The sequence below is a fragment of the Panthera tigris genome, chromosome C1 (assembly GCF_018350195.1).
Source record: "Panthera tigris isolate Pti1 chromosome C1, P.tigris_Pti1_mat1.1, whole genome shotgun sequence".
Lineage (NCBI taxonomy): Eukaryota > Metazoa > Chordata > Mammalia > Carnivora > Felidae > Panthera > Panthera tigris.
Window position 1 is genome coordinate 116676699 of NC_056667.1, and position 12464 is coordinate 116689162.

The following is a 12464-nucleotide window of genomic DNA, read 5'->3' on the forward strand; positions in this document are numbered from 1 at the left end:
TGAAACTAGCTGCATGGATTGTGAAACATAAGACTCACTTCTGTTTGTTTTGTGACAATGTGGAAGCCACAGATGTTCTCTCGAGCTGAAAGAGAAGAACTCCCAAGGACATCTCTTGTTGTGACCTCTAGCATCTCCTCCACGTCACCTGCCACCCCCGCCACCCCATTCCCATGGGGCCGCACCCACACCTGGGGTCCATGGGTCACGGGTCACAGGAAGAGATGGGCCAATGGTGACCTCTTGGCGGGGGGAGCAGGTGTCATGGGTCAGGGATCAAAGGTCAGATGGGCAGTTATCTCAAGGCAAAGACGTGTGGCTGTTAATATCTAGAGGTCAAGGACCGGCCGGTTAGCATATGTCTGGGGCAGGCCAGTGGTGGAGGAACAGTAAAGGCCTTGAGAAAGGAGCCATGGCCAGAAGAACGAAGGCAGAACTCCCCTCCAGGGGGCTAACGCAGAGTAAGGCCGAGTGCCTGGGCCGCCCTGCCTGGTGGGTCGTCCCCTCACCTTGGGAGGTGAGCAACATTACATTGATCTTGCAGGTGAGGAACTGAGGCCCAGAGAAGTTGAGTAAATCACCACAAGTCTCACCGCTCCGGAGCGGCAGGGTTGGCATCAGAAGTGGCACTGATAGCACAGTGAAGGGCCAGGTCACAGAAGCAAGGGTGGTCTGTATTCTGAGGACGCACTCAAACACTGATGGCTCACCTCTGGAAAGGAAGGTCATGTCTGAGGTCCGGATTCACTAAGGCGTTAGCTCAGAGGAATACGGAATCCATCATATTTTAGATCAGGGATTTCCAAAGAGGCCCCGGTGAGAAATAATGACACCAGTAACTAACAAAGTCTTACTTTACAGAGTGGGTGACACATTTTGGTCGCACGTTTGCTCACATTAAAAGATGTTACAGGTGTTTGGCTCAGGTCACCATCTCACGGTTTGTGGGCTTGAGTCCCGCATCGGGCTCTGTGCTGACAGCTGAGAGCCTGGAGACTGCTTTGGATTCTGTGTCTTCCTCTTTCTCTCAACCCCTCCCCAACTCGTGCTCTGTCTTCCTCTCTCTCAAAACTAAATAAACATTTAAAAAAAAAGATGTTATAGGCCAAAATTAGAGAAAGGTTTTTTTTCTTTCATTTCTTAAGTGTATTTATTTTGAGAGAGAGACAGCATGAGTGGAGGAGGGGCACCGAGAGAGGGAGAGAGAGAATCCCAAGCAGGCTCTGCACTGTCAGCACGGAGCCCGATGTGAGGCTCAAACCCACAAAACCGTGAGATCCTGACCTGAGCCGAAACCAAGAGTTGGACGCTTAACCAACTGACCCACCAAGGCGCCCGAGAAAAGTTTTAAAATAAATTTATGGGTAGGAGATACCAGAGAAGCCATGAGTGCCCCCGGCATGGTGATACTGTGGGCGGGAAGCACAGGGAAATTGATCTGGGCTTGGCAGCCTGAGCTGTCCCATGGGAACCCACAGGCCTGGGGAACAGGTATGTTCTTTGAAGAGTGCAGCTGCTATTTCTGCCCGACATATCTGTCCCCCTTTTCTGGTGCAAGCACCCCACCTTCCGTAGGGACCATCCCCTCCTGCACTCTCAGACCACGTGGCTCTGTGGGGTTGCCCCCACTCTGGCTGTAGGGGAGGGACATGACTCAGGTGTGGCCCGGCAGAATGCCCATGTTGAGTCCAAGGAAAGGCATTTAATTCAGCCAAAGACTCCTTCCCTGCACTGTGGGGGGGGGGGTGGCCCTTGGGAAAGGATCTTTCTGAGCAGGGCTTGCTCATCTAGCAGACAAGATGGAGCTGTGTGTGCATGGGGGGGGGGGGCGTCATTTTGGTGCTTGTGTGTTCATGGTGTATGTGGGGGGGCACATGTAAAAGGGGGATCATGAGTTAGATAAAAGTCAGATTACATTCATCTGGTCCCTCAACATTTAATGAAACTTACTATCATCCACACACTATGCCTCCCGTCATGGTCCTTTCTTCCTTCCATGGCCCATTTGGTGATCTCACTTCCTCCATAGGAGGTCAGCTGCTGGGGCCTCACCCCAGGCCAAGCCAACCAGCCACAGTCATTGGTGCAGATGTGGGCACATGATCTAAGCTAGACCAACCAGAGGCAACCTCAGGATTTTTGTAGAAGCTGGGGCAGGAAAGGTTCTCTCTTGATGGCTCAATTTGAATCATGGCAAATTCAAATGGCAAATTCAGATGGCAGAGCTTCTGTTTCTGCAATTCTCTTGACACCACGAGGAGTCATATGTCTGAGAAAAGAACCAACATGGGTGAAGTGGATCCAAAGTATAGAAAAAAGAGAGAGAGAGAGAGATTAGGCCTTGGGTTTTAGACCTGAACCAAATTGTGACTGAAGCCAATGCAACCTTAGAATTTTCAGTTGTGTGAGCCAATGAACTTACTTTGGCTTTGGTTTGTTTTATGTGGGATTTTCTGTCCTTACAATTTAAATAGTCTTGAACAGAATCAATGAAGAGAAGATACCCGTTCCAAGAATTAGAAACAATAAAATAATCTAGAATTGAACAAGAGACTATAAAATAAATATGATTAAAACATTTACAATGATAAAATGAGGAAAACAGTCATAACAGATTTGAACAATAACCAAATACATCTCTAGAAATAATAAATGTAGGGGCACCTGGGTGGCTCAGTTGGTTAAGCATCTGACTTCAACTCAGGTCATGATCTCACAGTTTGTGAGTTTGAGCCTCACATTAGTATCAATGCTGGAAGCCCAGAGCCTGGAGCCTGCTTCCAATTCTGTGTCTCCCTCTCTCTGTCCCTCGCCTGCTTGCACTCTGTCTGTCTGTCTCTCTCGCTCAAAAATAAACATTTAAAAAATTGTCTTAAAAAGAAATAATAAATGTAGTCATTAGCATTAACAACTCAATGGAATATTTAAATAGAAAAAAGTGGGGAATTGGTAGGTAGGCTTGAGAACATTTCAACAAAAGAGATAAGTAGAAGGAAAATGTGATAGTGATGTTAAGAGGCTGATGGACAGAATGAAGGGGTCCATATACATATTCTCTTTGGAAAGAGGGGGTGGTTATGAAAGGTTGAAGAACCACATTAAGTTCCAAACAGGTGAAATAGAAACAAATTAACACCTAGGTACGTCATTGTAAAATAGCAAAGACAACAGAGTAAAGAGACAGAGTAATGAAAACAGAATGATAATTAGGCTGACAGCAGACTTCTCAGCAACCACAACTGATGCCAGGAGACGATGGGATAAAATCATCACAGAACTGGAGAAAAATAAATTCTGTCAACCCGATCATTAATGTCCAGCTAAACAATCATTCATGAATAAAGAAGGGAGAGACAGTTTTCAAATAAAAATTGAATGAGTTTATTATTCACAGCCTCTAATTTGAGAATTAATAAAGGATTGTTTTGAGTAACAAGGAAATGGAATCCAGAATAAGGAGTAACAAAGTAAGCAAAGAAATTAGGAAGTGTGTTGATAAGTCAAAAAAAAAAAAAAGCATGTATAATTAAAAAGACACTAATTGGTGGGAAGGGTTTAAAAATCAGGTAGAAGTGAAATACTATACAGCATTATGGTGATACATGTTAAATGGTTGATTGAAGTTAATTGGTAGTGAATTCCATGCATCATTTGGCTGAAAGATAGAGGCCCTGACCAGCCTCAGATACCATGTTAACCAGAGTGGGTTGTCATGGAAAGATGAGAAGTAGAATGTATAGCTTTCAAACCAGTGAAACGGGAGAACAGAGAGGAACAAAGAGAACTCAATCAATGCAATGAGTATAGGGAAAGAGAGAAAAAAAATAAGGAAAGAAGGAGAAGGAGGAGGAGGAGAAGAGGTAGTATAAGGCAGGGGAGAAGAAGGAGAGAAGTGGGGGGAGAAGAGGAGGGAGAAGAGGAAGAAAGAAGAAGAAAGAAGAAGGAGGAGGAGGACAAGGAGGATGAGGAGGAGGAGAAAGAGGAGGAAGAGGAGAAAGAGAAGAAGAGGGAGGAGAAGAAGGAGAAGAAGAAGAAGTAGAAGAAGAAGAAGAAGAGAAGAAGGAAGAAGAGGAGGAGAAGGAGAAGAAGAAAGAGGAGGAAGAGGAGAAAGAGAAGGAGGAGGAGGAGGAGGAGGAGGAGAAGAAGAAGAAGAAGAAGAAGAAAGAAAGAAAGAAAGAAAGAAAGAAAGAAAAGAAAAGAGAAGAAGGAGGAGGAGGAGGAGGAGGAGGAGAAGGAGAAGAAGAAAGAAGAGGAAGAGGAGAAAGAGAAGAAGAAGAAGAGGAAGAAGAAGGAGGAGGAGAAGGAGGGGGAGGAGAAAGCCCCAAATTCCCCGCACCCCCATGGAAATAATTGCAAGTAACTCAGTTGAAATAAAACATAAGAGAGTTCTTTAAAAAAAAATTTTTTTTAACGTTTATTTAATTTTGAGACAGAGAGAGACAGAGCATGAACGGGGGAGGGCCAGAGAGAGAGGGAGACACAGAATTCGAAGCATGTTCCAGGCTCTGAGATGTCAGCCCAGAGCCCGACACGGGGCTCAAACTCACGGACCGCGAGATCGTGACCCAAGCCGAAGTTGGACGCTTAACCGACTGAGCCACCCAGGCGCCCCAAACATAGGAGAGTTCCAATGAATGCAACCTTGTACATCTTCCTGCATGCCTGCCATCAGCCATTGGTCCAGATGTTTGCATCTATGTCTTCCCACCACTACTATAGAGGATCAGCTCCCCAGGATGGAAGCCTGTCCCACTTGATTCCATGGCTCCTGCCCAACACAGCCCAATATTTGGCCCTCCATCTGGTAAGGTTTGTAAAAAGCATTTGTTTATTTGAATCCAATTGACCAATGGAAGTAAGGGAGAAAATGGAAATCTAAGGTCTCAATAAGTCATAGCCATAAAGAAACAATACATAAGAGGAGAAATTAAAATGCTAAGAAACATATTCAACTGTCCTGGACATCAGAGACAGGTGAATGAAAACTAACGATAAAGTTTGAGTGTTTTGCCTTATCAGAAGCGGATGTCAAAACGACAGCAGCAAATGTTGGGGTAGGCACAGAGGCCCTTGCATATACATCAGGCTAGATATGGTTTCACACTTTCTGGAAAGTATTTTTACTTCCAAAATCTTATCAATCAAAGGTGCTTTAGTTGCAAGTGCCTACAAACTGATTTAACTGGTTTAAAAGGGAATTTATTGTCCCAAATAATCAGACAGGAGGGGTGTGTGTGTGTGTGTGTGTGTGTGTGTGTGTGTCTGTGTGTGTGTGCGTGCTGGTCTTAGGCATACCTTAATTGTGTGATCTTCCTCTGTGTCTGTGGTGTCACCTTTCTGCCAAGACTACTCTTTTATGTTTATAAAATAGCTGCCGTTGCTCTGGCTCTCACACTCTGCTGTCCAAGAAAAGAGATCATTCATTCTGGTAGTTCCCAGAAACTCCCAGAAAATGTTGCCTCCTGATTTATTAATGTTGCCTATGGCCAATCTCTGAACCATGACTGAACAAATACCCAATGGAACAAGTACCAATTGGGAGCATAAGAGAAGTAACATGGGGAAAGCAAAGATAAAAGAAAACTGAAACTTGAATTATTCCGAATGGATTAAATGGGAAGAGTACACACCTGGGAAAACTGTCAGATCTTCTGTCTTCAGCTAGGTCTCTTCTCCATTCTCCCTCTTCTCTCCTTAGATTCCAGCTATAGGCTTCATTTCTTTACCATATCCAACCCATCCCTTACGCTCTTTTCCATTTTCTCATTTCCGTCTTTTTGTTTCATTGAGCTTTCCTCTGAATATTTTCTTTTCCTACTAAAAACCTTTTTTTAATGTTTATTTATTTTTGAGAGAGAAAGACAGAGACGGAGTGCGAGCAGGAGAAGGGCAGAGAGAGAAGGAGATGTAGAACCTGAGCTGTCAGCACAGAGTGCAATGCGGGGCTCGAACCCATGAACTGTGAGATCATGACCTGAGCCAAAGTCAGACGCTTAACCAACTGAGCCACCCAGGCGCACCTCCTCTGGATATTTTCTTCTGTTGTGTTTTCCAGTTCACGAATTCCCTCTGCAGCTATGCCTAATTATCTCTGAAATCCATCCAGCTTGCTCTTAATCTCCTTTTTTTCAGTTTTAGGATGTCAATTTTAACAGCTTGTATTCTGTGACGGAAATTGAATCTTATCTCTCATTTCCTTGAGTGCATGAAACAGAAACTTAAGGTTTATGCCTAAGCACACCACCATCTGAATCTACTGTCGGTCTGTTGTCTTTATTTTTTCTCCTAGTCTTTGATCATGTCATCCGATTTTTTCATTTTTTATTCCATGCCAGGCATCATATTTTAAATAGAGTTAATTTGAGACTCTGGATGATGTTACAATCAAAAAAAATTATTATATTGAGATTAGAACATACAACATCAGATCTACCCTCTTAACAAATTTTTAGGTGTACAATACATCATTGTTGGCTACAAGTACAGTGTTGTAGAGCAGATCTTTAGAGCTTATTCATCTTGGATGATGTTACAATACTTTGGAAAAGATTTATATTTGGTGTGGAAGCTGGGGGCTAGGGGCCCTCGATCCCAGATCACCTTGATCCAATCAAAGGCTGAGCTTCAGACTCAGTGAGAGTAGGAAATACATCTGGTTACTCTTACCCTTACAGTGTAGCTCATTGGGTCCCAAATGACAGCCTGGGATGTTTACCAGGACATCCTTAGTGGGCCCGGAATTCCAATATTTGTCCCAGACCCCTGCAAAGCCAGCCCTGCCTCTCACACATGATCTTAGTGTCTTCAGAAGCTCCTAGAGGAGAGTGAACCCACAGTGGGGTCGCTACTCTGGGCTCTCAGTCTTAGCACACAGCCCCTCACTGCCTGGAAACTCTCTGAAGCCTTCTGACAGATGTTTCCTTTCTGTCTCTCCACATTGCTCGTTGTTCCCGGCAGGAGTCTGCCATCACCATACTAGAGATCGTGACAGACTTCAGAAGCCAGCTAGGTAAGGGTTCAAATTTCACCTCTACCTTTTCGTAACTGGGTGGTCTCAGGCAAGCTGCCCAATCTTTCTTGAGCCCCAAATATCTCTCTGAAAAAAGGGGTTAATACCTGCCCTGCAGGATTTATTTGAGGCTTAGAAGTAACACATGTGGGGTGCCTGGGTGGCTCAGTCGGTTGAGCGTCCGACTGCAGCTCAGGTCATGATCCCAGGGTTGTGGAATCGAGCCTCGTGTTGGGTTCTGTGCTGACAGCTCGGAGCCTGGAGCCCGCTTCGGATTCGGTGTCTCCCTCTCTCTCTGCTCCTCCCCTGCTCTGTCTCTCTGCCTCAAAAAATAAACGTTAAGAAATTTTTAAAAAATGAAATAACACGTAATGTATTTAAGAATGTCTAGGGGCGCCTGGGTGGCTCAGTCGGTTAAGCATCCGACTTCGGCTCAGGTCATGATCTCATGGTCTGTGAGTTCGAGCCCCGCGTCAGGCTCTGTGCTGACAGCTCAGAGCCTGGAGCCTGTTTCAGATTCTGTGTCTCCCTCTCTCTCTGCCCCTCCCCTGTTCACGCTCAGTCTCTCTCTGTCTCAAAAATAAATAAACATTAAAAAAAAATTAAAAAAAAAAAAGAATGTCTAACGTAACCTATGGTAGGTACTCAAGACAAAGAGCTTTATTTTTGTTGATGTTCTCAAAGAGTCTTCGTGGCCCTCTCATCGCAGCTCCAGTACCCGGGATGGGTCTCCGGGAATTTTGTTTGCATGACATCCAGGAGGCTTCTGGGGACAGTGACACATGGCCAGGCTGGGGTAAAGTTGGCAGGAACTGTGCTTTCTGTACTAACATCTCTTAGAGGTCACTGGGGGATGCCTGGACCTGGGCAGGTGGTAGTAAGAGGCCGAGAGAGTACTCCAGTCATGATCAGAGAGGACGAGTGAGATATGGGGAGCCAGAGGGTGAGAGGAGGCTGTGAAGGGGAAATGAGTCTGGAGATTAGACACTGGGTGGGGTGTGGGTGGGGAACAGGCTGGGATGCAGAAAATGGGGTGGGGTAGATTCATGCAGAAGTTGAGGCGGGACAGGGTGCGTGGGCATTTTTGGGGGAGACATGGGTGTTATGTCCTCAGCCTTTTGGCTCTGATGTTTTGACTCTGCCCCTTCAAAACTGAGGCTATTTTGACCCATAAACCGTTTTACTATTTACATTTTAATAAGATTATGCAAAACACGGATGAAAGCTCATTGTGAAAGTATTTTTCAGCCCAAATAGCAAGTCAATTGAATTCTAAGTTTTCATATAGTGTAATTACCATTTCTGTTATTTTTTCTTTGTTATTTTATTGAGATTATTTTTATTGTTATTTATTTATTTTTGGAGAGAGAGAGAGAGAGAGAGAGAGAGAGGTGGGGAGGGCAGAGAGAATCTTGAGCAGTTTCCATTCTCAGCACAGAGCCCAACATGGGGCTCGATTCCACAGCCCTGGGATCATGACCTGAGCTGAAATCAAGAGTTGGACAGTTAACTGACTGAGCCACCCAGGAGCCCCGAGATTATATTCATCAAATAAGTTATTTTCTGTTTGGTTTTTATAACAAAATTTTACAACTAATTCACAGATCAGTTTTTTGTCCGTTTATAATTTTACTTCTGCTGGTGTGTGTGTGTGTGTGTGTTTAGCCATTATTTCTACCAGATCTGATTTCTTTTGGAAATGATGCAGACCCAAACATCATAAGGAACATTTAATTGTTTCATTGGTTGTTCGTCAATTACATACTTTCTTCCTTAAGTGCTGATTATGTTGATGTATTTTGTGCGGATTATTTTTTTAACAAAAAAATATTTTTTAATGTTTATTTATTTATGAGAGAAAGAGAGACAGAGCATGCACAAGGAGGGTCAGAGAGAGAGGGAGACAGCGAATCTGAAGCAGGCTCCAGGCTCTGAGTTGTCAGCACAGAGCCTGAAGCGGGGTTCAAACTCACGAGCTGTGAGATCATGACCTGAGCTGAAGTCGGACGTCCAACTGACTGAGCCACCCAGGCATCCCTTTTTAAATTTTTTTTAAAGTTTATTTATTTTTGAGAGAGAGAGAGAGAGACAGAGTGTGAGTGGGGGAGGGACGGGAGGCAGGGGAGACACAGAATCCGAAGCAGGCTCCAAGCTGTCAGCACAGAACCCGACACAGGGCTTGAATTCTCACGAGCCCATGAGATCATGACCTGAGCTGAAGTCAGACCCTTGACTGAACCACCTAGGTGCCCCTGGGCGGATTATTTTTATTTCTGTTGATATTCTTTATTAATTCTCTAAAAAGTAGGTAGTTCTATTTCTTTCTTTGTTCCTCTATCAGAAATTTGTGAACAATTTTGTGAAATGGAGAAACAGGGGGGAAGAGAGAGAAGTATGAGGTTTGTGAGGAAGGAAAAGTCGAGAAGGTCAAATGAGAGGGAGGCCCAGAAGCACCGGTGAGGAAGAGGCTGAGATGGTTGGGCTCAAAATGTCATGCTTCCCAGTTGGATGGCAAGACCTTTGGTCAAGTGATGAGCCCCAGCTGTGGCCCTGATGGGGGACAAAGGTGGCCCTGGTCTTGGGGGAAGACCCAGGTGGTCAGGGGTCTTGAGTTGAAGTAGGAGTGCTTGGAGGAGTGTCATTTTAGGGCTGGGACAAGGACGGTTGACAACAGGGGCGGTCACTGTTACTGTTACCAGTGCTCCTTGGCAAACAACTGGCCTGGGTCAGGAAACAGATGGCCAATGCAAGGTAAGGAGAGTCTAACAGAGCCACCAGAGAGCCCCGGGCAAGGAGTAGGGAAACCGCAAGGATTAGCGCTGTAGCCTGAGGCTGGTCAGAGGGGCCTTGACCACCCAGACACTGGGGAGGAGGGAAGGGAGTCAACGAGACTGTGCATTGCTAGCCTGGGGGACCCGGAGAAAGAAACACCCTCATCTCAATGTCCTCCCTCCCATCTCCTCCTGGGGCTTCCCATGGCCAAACCCAACAGGAAGGCAGGGGTCAGGGAGCCCGTGGGTCCCAACCAGACAGGGCTGTGTTCCCAGGCAGAGAGCAGAGTGGGCGAAGGGTGGCCCCAGGCTGCAGACGTAAGACATCCAGCATAGATTCAAACGCCTGCCCTTTACGGGGCACGAGCTTACCTCCAGGCTCTGGGCGCGAACCTCGGGTCACAGAGCCCAGTGGGGGATGTGGAAAGCTTCGTCTAATCAGGCAGTTTCCCAGTGGACAGGGCTTGCCACTGAGCTCCTCTTGGAAAGGTCAAGGGTAATGTATTCCTCCTCTTGAGACTCAAGGCACAGTCAAAGCCCATTCACATGGACCCCGCAGCATTTCAGGCTTGGAATAATTCAGACGGGAGTTCAACTGAAATTTATCTTTCCTGTATTTACACAGAAAGACCTTAAAAAGCTAGTCGATAGTGTAAACATGGATAATTATCATATATCAGGAGAGGCTTAATGCACCAAAAGAGGGAAAAAAAGAATTCTTCAGCACAGCAGCAGAACCCATTTCTGAAGACGGGGAAAAATTAAAAATTGTTCTTTTGAATAATCTAATTGCACCCACGGGATCCCATACTATCCTGAAGGTGATTCAGGTACAAGGCAGAGATCACATGGTTTCGTTTGGTCAGCGCCTCGAGAGGTTAATACTCAGCAATGGTGAACAGCAAGTGGGGTCACTCTGGGGTCAAAGTCAGCCTCTTTGCACGCAGAGGCAGCATGGGGTAGCAGTGGGGACACAACATCCTTGGAGTTAACAGTTCTGGCATGGAATCTGCATGTCTCTTGGGTTCTTGGACCTTGCTGAGCCCGTATTTCCCCATCTGTGAAATGGGTGAGACAATACCCATCTCGTGCGCTTTCTCTAAGGATGGCCAAGTTCTGTGGTGACGGTCCTATGACCTAGTAGGGCCTGAGCTCCTAATTCCCTCTGCCGCACTGGTCCCTGGAGGCTCCCTGAGGACCGTCCAGGCTCCGCGTCCTGCACATCCGCCTGGGCCCTGCCCCAGCCTGAAGGCTGGCCGGAGAATGCCGGTTGGGCATTCAGAGGTTGCCGCCCCCTATTATTTGGTTCAGACTGACCCAGGTCCTCCCAGACCTTGAATCCAGTCTCTTGTTTCTGTCACGGCAAAGTCTCACCCTCTCAATCACACGGGCGGTGAGAGACTGTGGTGAGCTTTGGAACCAGACAGACACGGTTTTCAATCCCAGCTCTGCCATCACTTACAAAGGAGCAAGTCTCCTAACTTCTCTGAGCCCCTGGGCTCCAACGCTGCTTTGCAGGTGATGTCGAGCACCCGACACAGCCCTCGGTCATTACAGCCACTGGGTAACTGGCAGTTACTGTTGTTTGTGTAGTGTGTTCAGACAGTTCTGAGTTGGTCAGAAATCCGGCTTTGCTGTTGGGATGTTTCCGCTGATGGGAGGTTGCAGGCTGTTGGGACCATCTGCGGGTTTGCACATCATCCTTGTGCAGGGGCCGTGCTAATCTTCTCTGTATCGTTCCAATTTTAGCATACGCGGATGCCGAAGTGAGCACGAGATTCTGGCTGGTTTGGGGGGAACTGTGACGGTGGCGAGGCGGGGATGGTGGCTGTGGCGTGGCCGCAGTGGCCTGGAAGGAACCCCTGTCCGTTTTGCCCAAGCCTTGCTTTCAGGCAGGGACGCACTGAGCCCTCCAGAGACAGAACATTCCGAGGTCCCGCTCCACAGTCTCCATTTCCAAGGATGTGAGTGTGGTCCCAGGGCACGCGTCCTGGCCAGAGGAGCACAGGACACGCTCACGTCGTGACCTCCCCGCCGAAGAGATGAGTAATAAGGCTCAAGGCTTGCCCAAGGCACCATGGGAAAAGGCGTCCATCATCTTAATGGCCCTTCTCAGACGTCTGGCTTATCTGTGGCCTCTTCCTCATGAAACCCCCTCCCGCAAGCAGTCTATGTGAGCTATTCCTGGCATGCGCTGTGGCACAAAAGCGCGGTTCATCTTTTCAGGGAGACGTGGGGAGGTTGAAAGTCAAAGCCATTGGAACGAACCTTGGCTTTGGAGACTAGTCAAGTGCTTATTAGGCAAGTCCTCGCTCTCCTGGAGAAGAAGAGGAGCAGACAGAGTCTGGGGGGATTTGGCAACAAGGATGGAAAGGGAGCAAGATCTATGCAGTACGTACTGTCTCCTTAGGGAGGGCCGTGGTTATGGGGTGATTGCCTGGTTCTGGAGGGACTCACAGGCTCTAGCGTCAGCCAGGATGACCCAGGTGGGGGAGGGGGCCATGCTGGTCACTGTGCCGGGCGAGGTCTGCAGGGAGAGCAGGGGTGCAGCTTGGCTTGGCTTTGGAAGAGAAGTTTTCCTTCCCCTCAGGCCTCTGGCCACCGCCTTCAGGCACACAATGGTGACGGAGCAGCTAGGGCTGCTGGGAAGAGAAGCTTGGACTCAGGCTGGAGGGATCTCTACT

General features: G+C 47.1%; 1 non-coding gene across 1 annotated transcript; it reads right to left on the minus strand.

Moving 5' to 3' along the window:
* Positions 1 to 11445: 11445 nt before the first annotated feature.
* LOC122241668 lies at positions 11446 to 11552 on the minus strand. The gene has a single exon (XR_006221907.1). It is a non-coding gene; the product is annotated as a U6 spliceosomal RNA (small nuclear RNA).
* Between the last annotated feature and the right edge of the window lie 912 nt (positions 11553 to 12464).